The 17487-nt window shown below is 41.8% G+C and overlaps 1 long non-coding RNA gene across 1 annotated transcript; it reads left to right on the top strand.

The window, feature by feature from the left end:
• The first annotated feature begins 268 nt into the window (after positions 1-268).
• On the top strand, positions 269-17236 carry LOC116448517. Its single transcript, XR_004241984.1, has 5 exons — positions 269-433; positions 2069-2317; positions 6702-6754; positions 15397-15468; positions 17134-17236. It is a non-coding gene; the product is annotated as an uncharacterized LOC116448517 (long non-coding RNA).
• The last annotated feature ends 251 nt before the right edge of the window (positions 17237-17487 follow it).

Genomic DNA, 17487 nt, shown 5'->3' with positions numbered 1-17487 from the left:
CCAGAATTTCCCATCATTAAAGAAGCCAGTTGCCCCCATTATTTTCTTTCTTCTGTACATGAGATTGGTCTGAGTGTTTTAATTACCAGAGGAAGGAGAAAGTATGTCCAGCTCACCTAACATCTAAGTAGCCAGTGTACCGTGGGAAAAAGAAAATGAAAGAAAATCCAGCCAAAGTTCATCAATGTGAAATATTGTCAGTCTTATTTCTCTTTGTGTCCTGATCCTGTTTGCACTCAATGTGTTCATATATGAGTGAAAAGGAGATTTCAATCAACAGTTTATGCAGCATGTCCAGTTTTCATGCACTCATGCGTGACCTTTTCTTACCCTGCAGGTACAATTGGTTTCTCAGTGACATATACCTTATTAACTTTTTCATGCTGGGATTGCACTAAAGTGATGCTGATTTTACCCCTGGGAGTCACATCAGGTGAGAGGCTTTCAAATCACAATTTACAGAAATGGTCTCCTGCAGATGTCCTGAGGAGGATAAGAATCTCTTAGAGAGAGGAGAAACTGTCCCTACCACTCAGAGAGGTGGTGTCTCATGGTTCATGAGCAATATCAATCTCGTGGGCCCTTTAAAGCAATTTCCATTCTTACACATTCCTCACCACTCTCATCTTTATTGTACTTTTCAGTGGCTCTGCAGGGCTGTGAAGACCCAGGGATTGCTTTCTCAGTAGCAGCCATTCAGCTTCACTGCTCCTCTGTAAAACTTTGTCTCTTCTCCTGGGAGTCAGCAAAAAGAGCATAGAGCAACCAGGAAGAGCAGCAGGGAAAATGGAGAGGTGAAGTAAAAGGCAGAATGACCTGTCAAGACAAGGAGACAGGGCTTTTCTCCAGGCCAGTCAGAGGGCCTGCTCTGAGATGAGCAAGAAAGGCCAAGGTTGACCAACCTACAGTGAAAAACAGCTAAGCAGCAGCAACACCATTTTCCTTAACTGGGGATCTGATCAAAAGCCTGCTTAGTTCAGTGGAAAAAGGCTTCCACTGAGATCAGTAGATTTTAGATCTGTCCTCCAAACATGTCCTATCTTTGGTAATTAAAACAGCTTTTGCTGCTTCCTGTTCATCTTAACATCACAGATCCCATGATTCTGTTATGGAAGAAGTGGACTTGCTCATGACTAACGGGTGGAATGCTGGCAAGAAAGTTTCTATTCCAGAATCTGTCCTGTAAAACTTATATTGCTAGTAAAGATGTGAGGGGAGGAAAACATATAGAGTGGTTCTCAGTCTCATGGTGAGCTTCCAGAACAGCATGAAGCAGCAAATCCCCAGCTTAGTGGCTGCAAAAGAAGTGCTGTTCACTTGGAAACACCATGAAACAGAAGCCCAGATATTTGTTACTGCCACTCTGGAAGTCCAAATGGCAAAATGAACTGCTGGCTTTCATCATCACTCCACCAATGAGTTCCTGCAAGAGCCTTTGTAAAGGAAACGGGAATTTAGCATCCAAGTTCCCTTCTGAGATCTCATGAAATATTGTGGGCATTAAGAAAAAGGATTGCAGAACTGTAGCTATTCACTGCTGTTTCTTTGGTCCAAACATCACTAGGAATATTATTTTAAGAGGGACAATTTGAGACATGAGGTCTAAATCTGACTCTAGGCTTCAGTGAGTAGGACCCAGAGACACCATTCATCAAAGCCCAGACCTGAGTCTCTTCACTGGCTGTTGCAGTGTCCCAGACCATGCTCACCCAGGGCTCGAGCTGTGCTCTTGAGTCTCGCCCGCCAGCATCCAGCACATTTTGAATGCCTTTGTGATTCTGAGCAGTAACAATGCTCCCAATTGCTAACAACAAACGAAAGGGCCAAGAGTGCTTATTTTGGTGCCCTGTCCACATCTTTTGTGTATCCAGAGTTTTAATGTAGGTATTTGTAGAGAGCCAAAGGAAACCCACAGCTCTTTTTATACAAAGTGGGAAATTACAGAGAATAAGTCTGGGGAGTACATAAAAAGAGCATAAAACAGAACAATACCCTACTACCAACAAAATACTGTCCATCCTTGTCCTAACCATAGAGAAGTAAAGCAAATCTGTCTCTTTTCTTCCAGCCATAGATGTTTTGATCATGATCCACAGCTAACACTTTGCAATGCTCAAAGATACGGCTGGGCAAGGAACATCTGGAGAAGCCAAGTGAGACACCAGGACTGCATTGCCAAATCCCTGCAGGAGATTCCTATTGCATAAAATATTCCAGTGATCAAGCAGTGATTGCCCACTTGTCAGCGTGAGGGAGAGCTCTGTGAGTGAAAGGCAAGAACTACTCTCCTGGAAGGAAAGCTGCAGCTCACTTGCAGGTAAACATTGCTGAGCTGCCACCTGTGGCATTGCTGGGCTTGGTGTCATGCTGAACACAATGAGGCTTTCTAGCTATGAATGGGCAATTTTATCCATATTTTACATGTTTTTTCCTCTGTTCCCCTACTTGTCTAGCCCTCCCTCACAGTAAACCACTGCTGCTTGGTGTATGCCAGAGGGAGCAGTCTGTTTCAATTACTGTGGCAACACTACACCTCTGCTGATAACAAATAGCTATTGTGCTCCTGGCCCCAGGAAAAGGCACTGTAGGGAATTATGCCCCTGGTTTGCAGGCAATAGTTCAATTTCCTAATTTATTTTCAATATTCAAAATTTCACCCATGCCCAGTCAGTTTTCTCTGCCATCTACAGTCCCAAAGAAGAAGGGATTGATCCTACTTATTTAAGGATCCCAGCTTTTCAGGGGGTACAATGAGACTTCACATGTTTCTACATGAATAAGAGCACCAAAATTTAGCCCACCTTCATGTTAGTCAAGCATGCTAACTGTTCACACAAAGATCATCTTCAGTGCAAGATGAGTGAAGCCTCACCACGACCTAGGAAGGAGAGAGATCCTCTTACTCCTCTGTATACAGTCAGGACAGCAAGAGGTGAGGTGGTCTGCTCAGGGCAGGGGGCATCAGGGCCAGAAATTGAAAGCCACCTCCTGACCTCCAGGCCCACAGCTTTCTGCACTTTGTTCTGTCTTCTCAGATTAAATGGTTGAGCACGACAGGCCAGTGTGAGCAGAGGTATAAAACAACACAAGCAAATGTCTGTGTTAGGTTTACTGATGTTTGCTCAAAGTCATACTTACCAGATATCCTGTGTTAGGATTTCCCTGGATCACTGGCCATAATTCTCTATGTGCCAGCCTGTAATTTCTGAAAACACTACTTTTGCTTCTATTTTAAAGTCCCCTTTCCTATCATTTTCTCCACGGTTATCAGGGCTGGGTAGTTCTGTAAGAGCTCAGTCAGAGTGAGGGAAAATAGCAGTATGGGAGAAAAATGGCAGTGATGGCAAACTTCAAAAGGTTTGGAGGTTCAGACAGAGGTGTAAGCTTATCTGAACCTCTTTGGTGTGGAAATTGATACAGAATTTCATGAAAAACCTCAACTTTCTTGTAAGACATCTGGCAGATCAGAGCTTCAGCTGGTTTTGAAGTAACTTGAGAGTGACCTTTCCTGCACTGTTTCCATATTTTGTCTTCCTGTCCACAGCAAATGAGAACTGGCAGAAGCACACAATGGGTTTTGGTGTGTGGGGGCAGGCTCCCTGTTTCCCTGTCCTCTGTCCTTTGTCATCAACAGGCTTAAGGGCCCAGCCTGCTAACAACAAAATGCCCAGCCAACCAAAGTGCCCTTTTTAAGCTTTACAAGAATGTTTTTGGAGGTTGGGAGAGGAAGTATGCAGAGGTGAATAATTATTTCATGTGAGCAGGCTGATTTTTATGGGGGCCAGCAGATCAACTGGAAGCCTCACAATGCAGAGTTGATATCAGGATAAAAACTAATGTGAAACTGTGCAGGATAAATTTCCCTTGACATACATCCCATGCCACTTCAGAGAAATTTCTGGCTTGCATGGATTGTAAAAAGACTACAGATTTTGGGCTTTTGTTTTTACACAAGACTACAAATTCCTGACGCTGTGATTGTTGCCCTTGATATGAAAGTTGCATGTTATGATTCAATGGTTTTAGCTCTCCTTAAAAAGCTCATTAATCACTGATTTTACATGTCTATAATTATTCTGCTGGAAATCTCAATCAATTTTTTTAGTGTGAGAGTCAATAGTTAGAGGGCTGTCAAATCTATTCATTATAAAATACTTTTGTCAAGAGTATATTACCAGGCTGTAAACACTTGTTCTAATCTAAAAAAATTGCGCAAAAAGAGTCTGATAAAGAAGGTAAGATTTAAGAAAGGGAAAGAAACAAAAGGAAGAGAAAAATCCATACGGCTGTTTTTAGTTACATGTCCTTTACTGAAGGTAGTGTGAGACACCCAGCTCTGCAGGCTTGGGATGAGCACAAAGCTACAGTGCTCTTCTCCTTTCTGCCAGCAGAGGGAAAGAAAAGGCTGCTATTATTCCCTCCTCCTTCAGATACTGCAGATGGTTTTCTGTCCCAGGGAAACAGCAGTGCAGCTCCTGATGCCAAAGTCTGTGCTCCAGGCAGAGGTTTCTGTGCCACAAATGCCTGTCTAGCAGGTGTCTTTAATCAAATCCAGGTCTACTCTGTATTTTGTACAAAAGGTGTAATTTTGATATGAGAGGTTCCATTAAACAATGTCATGGTTCCTTTTGCTCTGAAACTTTGCAGTAAGGCAGTCCAAACCAAGCACTCTACCAGGTTCTGGCAGGGAGACAGCTACCACAGAAAATGCCATGAATTTGTGCCAGAGCTGGCACTGGAGCCTCCCTTGCTCTTGCCCCATTTCTTGTGGATGGGTTTGGTTGGAGGAGTATGGTGTACTTCCCAGCTCGCTGTCCTGGGCTGTCTGGGCAGGCAGCCTGTGACTGCATGCACAGATAAATTAGGAGCATGAGCTTGGATGGGGAGAGCACCCGTTTAAAACATGCTGGTATATGCATGGGTCTGCTTACAATCTGGGGCAATTTTTGAAGTCCTCAGAACTGTCTCCACAGCTCTGGGACTTACATTCATTTTCTAGCAGAGGGCTGTGTGTTGCTATGTGGAGAAACTTGGATGGGAAAGGAGGCCAGGATGATAAAACATTTGAGTCCCATCCAGCAGTGGGAATATGGAAGAGCTCAGTCCCTAAGCCCTGAACACCTCCACCTCCACTGCCTAGTACGGCAGAGAGTAGTCATGCTGAAAATAACTTTCCCAATTTAGACAGAGAAGTCTCTGGTGTGTCCCCTTACTCTCAGAAAGTAGGCGCAAGAGGAACAAGTCAACTGAGGGGAAATCTCTGGCTTCTCAGCATGTTGTTTCTGACAGGTGTGGGGCTGCATGTGTCTGCTTCGTAACCACAAAAATGGTTTTCTGCAAATGATTAGACATTTCAATACAGAGTTGTTATGGCTGGAGAAGCCCCTTTTGCAGAACTGGATCACTGCAACTGCATAAGCAGCTGATAACAGTATTTTTAAATGGCCAGTGATTCCAAACAGAGCAATAAAGCACATCAACGAATACTTAGGGAAACAGCCGTATTTATGAGCCCCAGCTAATGCCCCAGCTGCATATCCCTGTGGCACACTGTGCCTCCAGGAGCTGTGCAAATGGAAATCAGGACAAAGCAGCCTTCTGTAGTGAGGCACTGGATTAAAAACTTAATTTTTTGCAAGTTTCCTGTTTCTTTCTGTGGATGTTTCTGCTTTACAAAACAGAAGGTGAGAATCAAAGTAATTCAGACTCATCCAAGATATCTGAAGGATGGCCTTGAATGCAGTGTTAGTGCACTAGGGAATTAACTCTGTGGGCTATAGGAAGGTTCTAGAGCTTGAAGGCAGTGTTTCTTGAAACCTGCAGGTGTGCAGCTAAAGAGGAGGCCTTCAATGCCTCCCCCAAGTCCTTGAGCTCCACCAAGACAATCACTGTATATAGTCACCACAGGCTGTGGCCACAATGTTGATCAATTAGTAGTGTACAGTGTCTGGGGGAGCTGCAGAATCACACAGTCTGGAGGGAAGGGCTTTAGGGAGAGCTTACCTCCGAGCAGAGCCTGCTGAAGTCAGACCTGGCTTCTCTGGGCCTTATCCAGTCAGGCACTGGAAACCTTCAAGGATGGAGCCTGCACAACCTTTTTGGATAATCTGCATCAAAGTCTGCCTGTCTCTGTAGCGGAAAGGTTTCTCCTTATATCCTGTCTGGAGATGCCCTTATTCCTTTTTTGGCCACTGTCCTGTTCTATGATCACACATCTCAGTGAAGAGCCTGCTTCCATCTTCTCAATGACCTCTTTGGCAGGCTGCTGGTAGGTTGCTTTTTCCTTTGGGGTGAACGAGCCTTGTTTCCTCAGCCTTATCTCACATAGCAAGAAACATTGTGGTGGTCCCCTGCTTAGTTCACTCTGTTGGTCAACATCCCTGTATCTGGGAACACAAAACTGGATAGAATAATTGCCATGTAGCCTGACCAGTGCCAAATAAAGGGGAATGAAACTGAACTGTTATTCACCATTCTAAATTTAAAGAGAATCTAGTAGGAAATATTTTTAGTCCTTTGTGATTTAACATTTAGCTCAACCCTAAAATCAGAGTGAAGCCCAAAAGAATCCATGAACTACTTTTTTTTTTTTAAATGTTCCTCAAAGCAATGCTAATAAAAAATTGCTGAAGATGTAAAAAGGATTCAAAACCATAGTAGTTCATCGACTGCAATTAAAAAATTCTTATCTTTCATTTCAGCACTGCTGGTTCATTTGTGCATCAGAGACCATGGGGCTGAGCAAGCATCACAGGTAAAGATGTCAGCTCTGAGCTATTTTGGGGAGCAGGCATTCTTGCCTCAGGACATCTGAGGGAAGGGAGCAGCCAGCTCAGAAAGGCATGAAGAAATAGGATGGCCTAGGGATTTCCAGACTGGGACTCTGAAGGTGTTCCTGAGTGCTATATTGCTAACAGAATTGTACCTTTCCGAGGGGGATATTAAACACAGTGCTGCTAGGCTGCTAATTCACCTTGGTGAGTTGGAAGTCTTCTTTGTGTAGCTGCTGAAGCCTGTCACTGGCACCTGAGACTGCTTCCTTAGGAATGACAGACTGTGGCAGAGTCAGTAATACCTCACAGACCAGTAGAAATATTAATGTATTTGAAAAACGCCACTGGTGAATGGCCAAAGCTGAAAGACTGTGACTTTATTACCCAGATTTTCAGCGAGGTTTTTTTCTTTTAATCCTCCAGGCAATAATTCCCCCATCTCTTTGCTCCTAAAATCAGATTTCATTTTAATTTTTTTGAGAATAAATTGCTGTAAATCTTTGGAGAGTCCTCAGAAATGTGATGGCTGTTGTGTCAGGTATTTTGGTTGAAGAAATTCTGCAGCTGAGTTGATGGAAAATAACTTATTGCTTGCTTTTATTAACCATTGCCTGATTATTTTTTTCCCTAAGAGGCCAGAACTATAACTGGTCACAAGCTAGTGTTTCATCTACACAGAGATTAAGCCAAAAAAGTGTCAAAAGTAAATAAGTAACCCACAGGGATAATATTACCTTAATTTGGTAATAAGGATTTGAATATATTTTGTGAGATGGCTTTTTTTTTATTTCTTCCCATTCTCTTTGCTTTGTTTTGAATGCAGAGACGTTATATGAGCATTGTTTTAACTCACAAAAGCTTTCTGAATCTAAAGTGAAGCATTTCAAAATTTAAAAAAGGCAAAGTCAGAAAGACTGAGAACAGCAAGCAGCCCTCTCAGGGAATGCTGTTTGGAAGTGGTATTATTAGAGGTGCTGGAGCTGAGAGAGGAGAGCATGTGCACAAAATTCCCTGCGTCACTAAATATGACTTTCAAGACCTCATAATATCTTCTGTAAAAGCTACCATCCTGTCAAACATTTTTGCAGTTGATCTCTCTGTGGCTGAAACCATAAAGAAAGCTCAAATAAAGTCGCAACTATTTTTGCTATTAAAAAAGCCACATCCTTTTCCTTTTGTCTCCTTGTTCTAAAGCCCTGGCTGTACAGCATTTGATCAAGCCTTCAAAAAGACAAAACAAAATTTTCCCTCAGGCATAGAGCAGTCTTAGGAAGTTTTGGCTCAAGATACAGATACTTCTGTGAAAATGAAAATAGGATCTCGGAAACAAAATCCTACAGCAGCCATAACTGGCCATGGCTATGGTGGTTTTAATTATATCTAGAAAAGCTGGGGGATTGCTATTACTACTGGAAGACTGAAGTGGGGCTGGTAGTTGTGATAAGGACAGGGGACCCTGAAGAAGCACAGCTGCTTTTTCACCTCTATGTCAGGATACAGCCATGCAGCAGCAGGCAAGCAAAAGAGGTGCTTATGTGTCTTTTGTAGCATCCCTGGTAAATCCTCTTCCAAAGGGAAATGCCAGAGAGTGAATGCAGCTAGAGTGCTCTTTCTCGACATCATTCAGGCACAGCTCTCAGTCCTGAATTCTGAGCTGATGTTTAGCCATCAGAAGGATATTTTATACCTGTCTTGACCTGTTTAGCTGTAGGTAATCAGACAGCCTGCTGCTCTGTGCATGTGTATGTGAGCCCACACCTCTGTCGGGCAGTTACCTGCTAATAATCAGACCTGAGCTGACAGCACAAGGTCATTAATGGTTATTAAGTTTTTTGTCAACTCTGGCCTGTGTCTGATTTAAATCAGGGGTTTAGAAATGATAGCTGAGCACCTACATGACCTTCTGCCAAGCAGTTATATCAGTATTTAATATGTCAGATTTTTCCAGCCATATGTGTTCCCTCATTTCTGTGTTATTCTGTTACAGTGGGGATACTGTAACACGTGTATCAGACAACGAGGCCCGTGGAAAAGAAATATCTATGGACTGATTCTTGATAGCTGTTTCAGAGATGTTTATTTCTCCAGCCACATGGTCGGGATCTGCCGAGGAACTGCTCAATCACGGGACCCGAGGGTCCTTGGCCACCCCGGGGAACACAAAACAACCAATGGGGAATGAGGCTGACCAGGGGCAGGGAAACCCCGTGTCTCCCGCCCAGGGCCCCTCTCCCAGGGATACGTGGCAGGGGGAGGGACCCCAATATTAACCTGACACTATTTTCTCATCATTGTCTACCTATAATTTTCTTCAATAAACTGGCAAAATTACTATGTCGTTCTTTTTCAAGCCTTGAGTATGCACTCTTCACACAGATGCTAAGCATTAAAAATAGCAAGGAACAATGATAAATAATTGTAATGACCTGAGTGAGAGATGGCAAGAAATAAAGGAAATCATTTAAAGGGAAAAATTCTATTACCATCAGTAAGAAAAAGTAAAGTGAGAAAATAATTGCAGAAGCTGAACTTAGTATTCTTGAGGGACCCCAACCCTGAACCCTGATACCAGGGATATGTCTGACGTGCAGTTAACATCTATCTCAAGTAAGGCTGTGGAGATTATATCATCCATAGGGCAATCTCAAAGGTAGCTTTGTCTTATGTATATAAAATGTTGGGGTCATTCAGGTTTAGAAGCAGGAATGCATGGCTTCTATCTGCGTCACTCCTCTTTTCTCTAAGCTGTGAAGTCTGATCTTTGCTTTGGCAAGGAGCGCAACAAAACCTTACTCTTGCCCTTTCCATTTTGTGTGGAGGTATTTGGGCTGTAGTAAACTCATAATTTTTGTCTCCATGCCAGAAATGGAGCTACAGGCATCAGGAAAAGTGATTGCATGTGACCAGCTCCCAGACACCATTCTGCAATTTTCTCCATGGAGGACATGGAGTGGATGGCATGATTGAAGTCTTATAACACAGCAAAGCTGTAAAATGAAACTTTAATGCCATAGTCTCTCCTCAAATGCCATACCTTGATACCTTAATCATTTTTGCCTTTCTTTCTTTGGACCCTCTCCAGTATTTTTAATTGGGTTGTCTGGTACTTAATGAGGGTTCTCAGTGTGAGTTCCCCTGCTTCAGCATGGAGCAAGTGAGAAAGTCCATCACCCCTCTTCACTATGATCTACTGGCTTTATCCATAATTTACAAGCAGTGAACAATTTGCTGTCCAGTTTTGTTCTTCCTGAGTGCCTGACATTGTTTATTTGGGGTTTCTCTTTCTTGAAACACTTTGCTTTGGATTGTGTTAGTAGGGGTTAGTGCAGGTTTTGTTTTACATTGAATTTCCTTTTGTTACTTCTCACTTTAATTCTCTAGATACATATGTATTGCTGTATTTCTGCCCTTTCTCTTCTGTTCCTGAGTGTGCACTTTGCAACATCTTTTGCATTTCTAATGAAGGTATGACTCAGAGTCAAAACTGAAAGGAACCCTGTGAACATCTTGCTCCTGCTACCTCATCAGTCTCTCTGCTGCGGTTTTGTGCAGGGCTCCTTATCACTCTCCCTTCTGCTGTTGCTCTTCCTGTAGGTCTTTATTAAGCAAATTGTTTATGCTTGTTGGTGAACTTCGTGAATGCAAACAAGCCTGTCCTTTCATGCAGTGGTTGCTCAAACCTGACTTGGAAAGATTTAAGCATGCGCTTAAGTGTTGTTGAAGGGAGGCTTCTGTTCTGATTTAATTACCTTTATCCCTTACCTTTTGATTCTAGTCTTCTATGTATAAAACATCAATAACTCCCTCTAGAATGGATTCTTTCTTTATCCCACGTCACTTGTTGCTCATGTTTCCAATGCCCTCTTGAAGTTTTCTAATAGCTCTTTTTGTACTGCTGGGTCGATTATTTTACTGGAGATTGAAGATAAAAGTGCTGGGCAGTAATTGCCAAGATCATTCTTCCTTCTGTGTAAATCAATACTATATTTGCTTTATTTCCAGCCTTTGGGACCTCCATAGTTCTCTATGACTTTCAAAAATAATTGCCAATGGTTCAGTAAATTAACTGGCTAATTCCCTCATCACCTGAGGATGAGTGCAACCAGACCAGCTGATCTGTATGGTGGATATTCAAATTTTCCAGCTCTTCCTGTAACCTGTACTACAATAATGGCTATTTGGATAGGATTTTCATTATTTGCCAATTGTTACACCCCTTTTTTTAATTTTATTTGGGAAAAAATAGGGGGTGATTTGGCCTTGGAAGAAATACTGTTTTTTTCATCTTCCTCTCACTTATTAATGAAACTACTTTCTGGCTGGCTTTCCTTTCCCCTACAGGACATTTTTGAAAGCCATTCTTATTCCCCAGTACTGCTTGGGTTAGCATAAATTCAGCTAGGTTTCATCCTGTCCTTGTCATTTCTCTTTTCTCCTTTTTCTCCAATTTCTTTTCTATTTGCTGTTTCTCATTTCTGGGTTCTGTTTCCTCTGAGCAAAGCAGCTTGCACTGCTGTCACAGACCTATTCCAACAAATAATTGGAAACATAGCTGGGCCAGAAGGATCCAATCCATTACCAAATTCTCTCCCATTTCTCCCTCACTGACCTGGTGTCCTCTCATACCTGGACTTTTTCACTGTCTTTTATTTATCAGCAATGGAAAACGAATAGCTTTAGGGGGATATTTGTGACTGTCTTTCCAAGATACTTCTCTTTTCCCAACAGAGACGTAATAGGCAGGTGCCAAGATTAAGCAAGCCCTGTGTTTCTGGTTCCCCTGAGGTCACAGCAGAGACCCTCCCTGGAGGTGGCTGGCCATTTTTTCTGTAATTTGTCACTGCAACCTCAGCCAGTGTGTGACGTTCAAGCCCAGAGCACTTTTGTTGTTGTCTCTCTCTCATGCACTTGTAAGGGCACTGACTCACATGACCTAGCAGGACTTTTCCATCTTTAACTTTTTTGAAACAGTTTACCTTTTACAGCAGTGCTCTCTGACTCTTTCATTTCTTGGTAGTTTCTTTTTCCCACAGGCTCAGTTTTATACCTCCCAGGTCTCAAAATGCCCTCACTTTAATAAATAATGGCAGTTTACAAGCTGTGATTTGGATGCTGTACTTGTTGTGCTTGGAGTATTTCTGAATTGATAATTGTCAAAAACTCTTACCAGATTTAGGGCAGATTGCTTTCCTGTCATTGTGGTACCAGCTCTCAAACTCAACTCTGCAGCTTTTAGAGTGGGTCATCATGTTGTGCTCAGAGTAATGTAATGTAATGTAATGTAGTGTGTCAGGCAGCTCACACAACCTATTTCTCATTTGAAGCTGCTGCTACCCTAAAACGATGATTTTAAGAAGGAAAATTGTTTATTCTCTTCTTTGATGTTGTTTCATGCTCATATGCCTCTATTTTGCCCATTTTCCTCATGGTGGAGACTGCCTTTTTTGCTCCAGTGACCAGATGCTTGGACATGAAAACATGTTACCACCTATTATCTTAGAGAGAGTGCAGGAAATAGGTCTGGGAGAGAACACCATTATTTTCTTTCTTAGCTTTTCTACCACAGGCATTTATTACCATGTTCCTGGCTTCCCACTGATTGTCTATGATACGGTCTTCTGAAAACATATGGATAAGACTTTAGAAACATATTACAGGAAATATTAAAAGTACTATCTTGTTACTAAATTCATAATTATCCTTCTTTTAAGAGTATCTTATGAAGAACAAACATGATACCACAGATGGTGTAGTTGGAAACAAGGTGGTTAATTAAAAAAAAAAAAAAAAAGGGAAAGAACCCCTCACCATTTAATTTGTACACTGTTGGGATTTTTCTGTGTAACCACTATGACCCTGCTGCTCCAGGAGCCTCGTGCCTTCCTTGCCATATTTCTGCATAACTCAGGTTGTGCATCTTGCTCTGACAGAAGTAGTTCATGTCCCCAGCTAAACCTTTCCATGCTCACAGATGTTTCATCTCACATTGTTTAAATTTCATCATTACTTGAAAGAGGAAGCTGAGCATTTCAGGACCCTGATAAAGGGATTGCAGTGACTGTGCCCAGTCATACTGCCCAGTCTCTGCTCTGTGGTTGTTTAGTGAGCTGGGCTCTATCCACATTAGGTGGGCATCTGTGTTGCCCTGAAAAAAAGTGGATGAAGTTGGCCTCTTCTTCCTTACATGACTGAAAATATTTTTTATATGTGGAGGAAATTCATGCTAAACCCTAAAAAACTAATGAAGGTCCAGCTTGTTAACACAGTAGGTGACTTGCTGTTGTCAGTGGCAGCATCTTTTTCTTCCAGGAAATTTGCTCATTATGACTTTGTTCTTTATTCCCTGCTGTCTTGTAGCATCAAGAATAGAGTCCCAATTAATATTTGCCATGTTGCCTCACATTCAGCCATCAGTTAGGCTTGAAAACTGCCCATTCTTTAGGCACTCCCACTTGAAATGTATGAGATGTTGTGGAGGACAGCCAAGGGAAAGGAAGGTCCTCAAAAGCTAATGGCAAACAGAGAACACGAAAACACTAAAAGACACTCCTGGCAATTGTTTCTAGTTCTAGTGCCTTTGATGTTGAAAGAACAACAACAAGATGCGAAGAAATTTTAAAAACAAACCAAAAAAGAGGACAATATGAATGTAAAAGACATCCCCCTCCAAGATTTCAGTTATCCAAAAGCAGGTTTTGAACATGTTCCCTCGACAATTATTTGAGGAGAAGGCCGATAGCAGAGGGCTCTTAAATTCAGCACACAGAACTGTTAAGCAGTCTCCTCAGACATGGGAAGTGTGTGACTGAAGCTCGTGTCCCAGTCTTAGCTAGACTGATGGCTTCACAGGAGGGTTGTGAAGCCCCCAGGGGACTGCTCCTGGTAACACTGCACCTGACAGGCAGATGTGCACCCTCCTGTAGGTCATGGCAGCGGAGGAGGTGGATGTGTTTTACCAGCACCAAGCCGGTTATTACATTTTCCCTTTAAGACATTGCCATCTATTTGAGAGTCACTTCACAGCCAATCAAATCTGCAGCTCAGGGGGGGTGCATTCATTCAACATTTACTCACTGATGCTGGGTCCGTTTGCCTAGCAGTCTATAACACCCAGAAGTGTGTCATATTTAATTTTGTCACACCTATGCCCACATTCCCAAGTCTTGTAGCTATTGGCTGCCTGAAAGATAACAACTCCACACTGATATAGGTGTTTTGCCAAGACTAATGATGAGACAAAATGTATAAAATTTAAGAAAGGCAGTCAAGCCCTGGTGGTTCAGACTTTGCTCTAGTCCTGTTATTTAATGATAAGGTTCCTCTTTATCTGATTGAAAATTGCTTCCTGCTGCAACACTGTTCAGAAAATAATTTCTTATACTTTCTGTCTCGCAGCAGGTTATATGGCTGCATTTGTTTTCAGTCTCGGTCTGATTGCAAATCTAAAATATGGTTCTTACTTCTTTTCAGACAAAGCAAAAATCCCTCTGAGCAGAATTTGAAAAAGGTGGTCTGTCTTCTTTTAAAGATGGTTTTGAAAAGGTTTTGCAGGTTTTGAACTGTATAGGAAAACGTTAACCAGAAAGTTCCTTTTGTACTGGCTCTAGAACCTTGGCAGGAGCTTGGGGCTCCTATCAATCTAGGTAATGAGCACTAATAATAGTGATAATGACACTTTTGAATGTTTAAAATAGATTCTGTGACAATGTGCTGGCCAAATGTGATATAATCAAGTCTAATACAGTTTTAATTTTCAAGCTATATAAAAATCCAGTTTTGAGATTACATGCCATTCTGAGATAATCTTCCCTGCATAATGAGTTAAGAAATTTAGGCTTTTCCAAATGCCAGTTGCTGAATTTATAATTTTATCTTGGAGTTTAGACACATCAGAAGAGTAACAAGCAAGAGTGTTACCAAGAGCATGGGACCTGCTAGCATGTAATTTTAGGTGCTTAAAACACCAGATATTAGAGACACAGCTTCCCATAGTTGAGATTTAATATTTTCTAATTTATCAAAATCAGATATTTGGGATCCTACTTAAACAACCAAAATATGTAGACCTCAGCAGAAACCCAGTCTTCCAGGCCTGGGACAAGTTGTGTCTTTTTGTTTAAACAACATGACAACTTCTAGCATGCAGTTGCCAAAAAACCCAATGCATAAGAAGTCCCAGTTACTTTATTTCTTGGCCTAGCAGTTTCAGATATGCCCAGCAGAGAGCTCTTTGTCTCTCAATCTCTCTATTTCTAAGGAATGTGCCCCAGAAAACTTCAGCATGGAGAAAGCTCACAAGATAGGAAAGGCAAACTATGATATAGCAATGTCCCAGGTCAGGCTTAAGCCAGCAAAAAAGAATATCACTGAGTTAGCATGTTCTCACATTTGATCTAGGCTCCATTCCTGTAGCAATTAGAAATTTAGATAAACAGGGGCCACTGAAATCTAGAGGTTCAAGGATAATAAAGGATATTAACTAAAGTCAGCTGAAAGCTGAAACTGTGTCTAATAAATTCTTTAGTAATAAAATTTCCTTTTCTTTTTTTTTTTTTTTTAAGACCACCTCAGGACTCAGGTCTTGGTAATTCACACTTATAAGTAATTCTCATTTTATTTACAGAAACACATTCTGAGGAATATCTTGGAAGTTTGCTGCAGAGATTCTCTGCTGGCTGCAAATACAAAGCTGCAGGTAATTAAAAGTATCTAGCCAAACTTTCTATAAAAATGAAGTGAAAGAAAAATGCTCAAGTTCTGGAACTTCATATGTAAAGTACAACTCTAATCTTAAATATTTCCCCTAATCTCTCCATAATTCTTGGATTTAATTTGCTTAGCTTGCAAAAAAAAAAAAGATTAGATATTTCCCTACAAGTAATGATGAATTATTGACTTGTCTTCTTGCTTATGAGTTGTTCACAGACCTATATTTATGAAGTAATTTGTAGTCTCTAGCAATCTTTAGTCTCTCCTTGCTGGGAAGCCCAAGCCAATATTCCTCAGCAGATTTTCTGCAGACTTCATTGATCCACTCTTCATGCTGAGCAGGCACTGCTCACCTAAGTTTCAATGTGTGGTCTCAGACTGCTGAATGGGTAATGGCTGGTTTTGATCGTGTGATAAAGGACAACTCTGTAAGGAAAGGTGTTTCCCATGTGCAAGTGTTCTGGCTCCTACACAAATGCAGGACTTGCAAAAATCAACTCAAACCTCTCTTAGCATCCATATTCCAAAGCTCAGTCATTCAGGGGCTACTGTAGAGTAGACAGAAAGCTGCAGGAAGTTGAAGAATTCACTGAGTTCCCTCCCGTCATGCTCTAGTCCCCTTCTCTGCTTCTGATCAAGGAAGAAACCCAGGAGAGAAAATGGAGGCTCAGTCTCTTTCTGCTGCCTTGCTCTAGAGCTTGTTGGGAAGATTCAGCTGAATGCTGCCATGACAATAGTCATTATCAACTTTACACAGTACACTAGCAAGTTAGTTTTCTTATGGAAAACCTTACTTCACCACTTTTTATCCCTCTCACCCACGGTCTCTGCCTGAAGGCTGTGATTCTCTCTGAAACATACCCGTTTGGTTCCCTGGCCAACTGTGAAAGTTAATTAGCTGTTTTCTGCTTTTCTGCGCTTATGCCTTACTCTGTGACAGAGTGAACAAATCTGCAGCCAGAATTCAGATGCCTAAGTGGTAACATGAGCATCACTGTGCAGCCAGCCATCCCTGCTACAGTGCTTCTCCACACATAAGCAGGTTGCCTACTGAAACATAATCTTTGTCATCTTCCTTCCTTGATCCCACCCAAACCTTTAAAAGCTGCAGAAGACCCTGCAAAACTGTTCTCCACCGTTCAGGGTAATGCAGAGCTCCCTGTGCACATCCCTGCCAATACCCAGTGTTGAGGCACTCGCACTCCCAGCCTGTGTGTGCATGGGGTTTGCCCCATATTCCAGGAATGCTGCAGACAGGAAAGCTGAGGAGAAGGATAAGTGGAGAGCAGGTGAGAACAGGAAGGGACTACTAGTGTGATGTGATGGTTCTGTTCTCTACTTAGGAGGAGTATGATGCACACGTATTTACCACAGCTGCAGAATTCTGGCAAGTTCCAGTGAATTTGTGAAGTTACTGAGAAAAAACATTACTTAGCAAAGACCCAAATGGTTTTTCAAGCCTCTAAATTTGCTCAGAATCTGAATTTGATCCCTGCCAACAAAGAAAAAATCTACCTGGTTTCAGTATGGGATGCCATTAATATCTGGGGAGAGTTTAATAACACCAGAACATATTAATAAACTGATCTTTAGTGATTTGTGCAGGCATATCTCTACCTACCTAACATATCCTTCTGCCTTTCCATTCTAGGCAGACTCTTCCTCTGCAATTTGTGAACACATCTTGAAGACGGCTAACAGGCCCCTTTTTCAGCAGCACTGAGCAGTCATGGTACCCAGAAGGAAAAACTGCACTTGGAAAGGTTTGTATTCCAATTCCTGATTTCATAGATTATTCTGAAAGTTGTATTATCTGTTTTGCCTTAGTGGCAGCTGTTTATAAGCCTTGAGGGAGAAATATTAAATATCACTTTCATAAGAAAGAGGATCTTATTTATCCAATCTGGGTTTTATTCTGTGCTTTTTATACGTCCTAAAGCATCAAACATAACTTCAGTGCTCCAGAAGTGTTCTGCCCTGTGCCTTTGAATCAGCCCACCCCGCC

This window comes from Corvus moneduloides, chromosome 1 (genome assembly GCF_009650955.1).
Source record: "Corvus moneduloides isolate bCorMon1 chromosome 1, bCorMon1.pri, whole genome shotgun sequence".
Taxonomy (NCBI): domain Eukaryota; kingdom Metazoa; phylum Chordata; class Aves; order Passeriformes; family Corvidae; genus Corvus; species Corvus moneduloides.
Note: the sequence above shows the minus strand (reverse complement) of the source record. Positions and strands in the feature narration are given on the sequence as shown.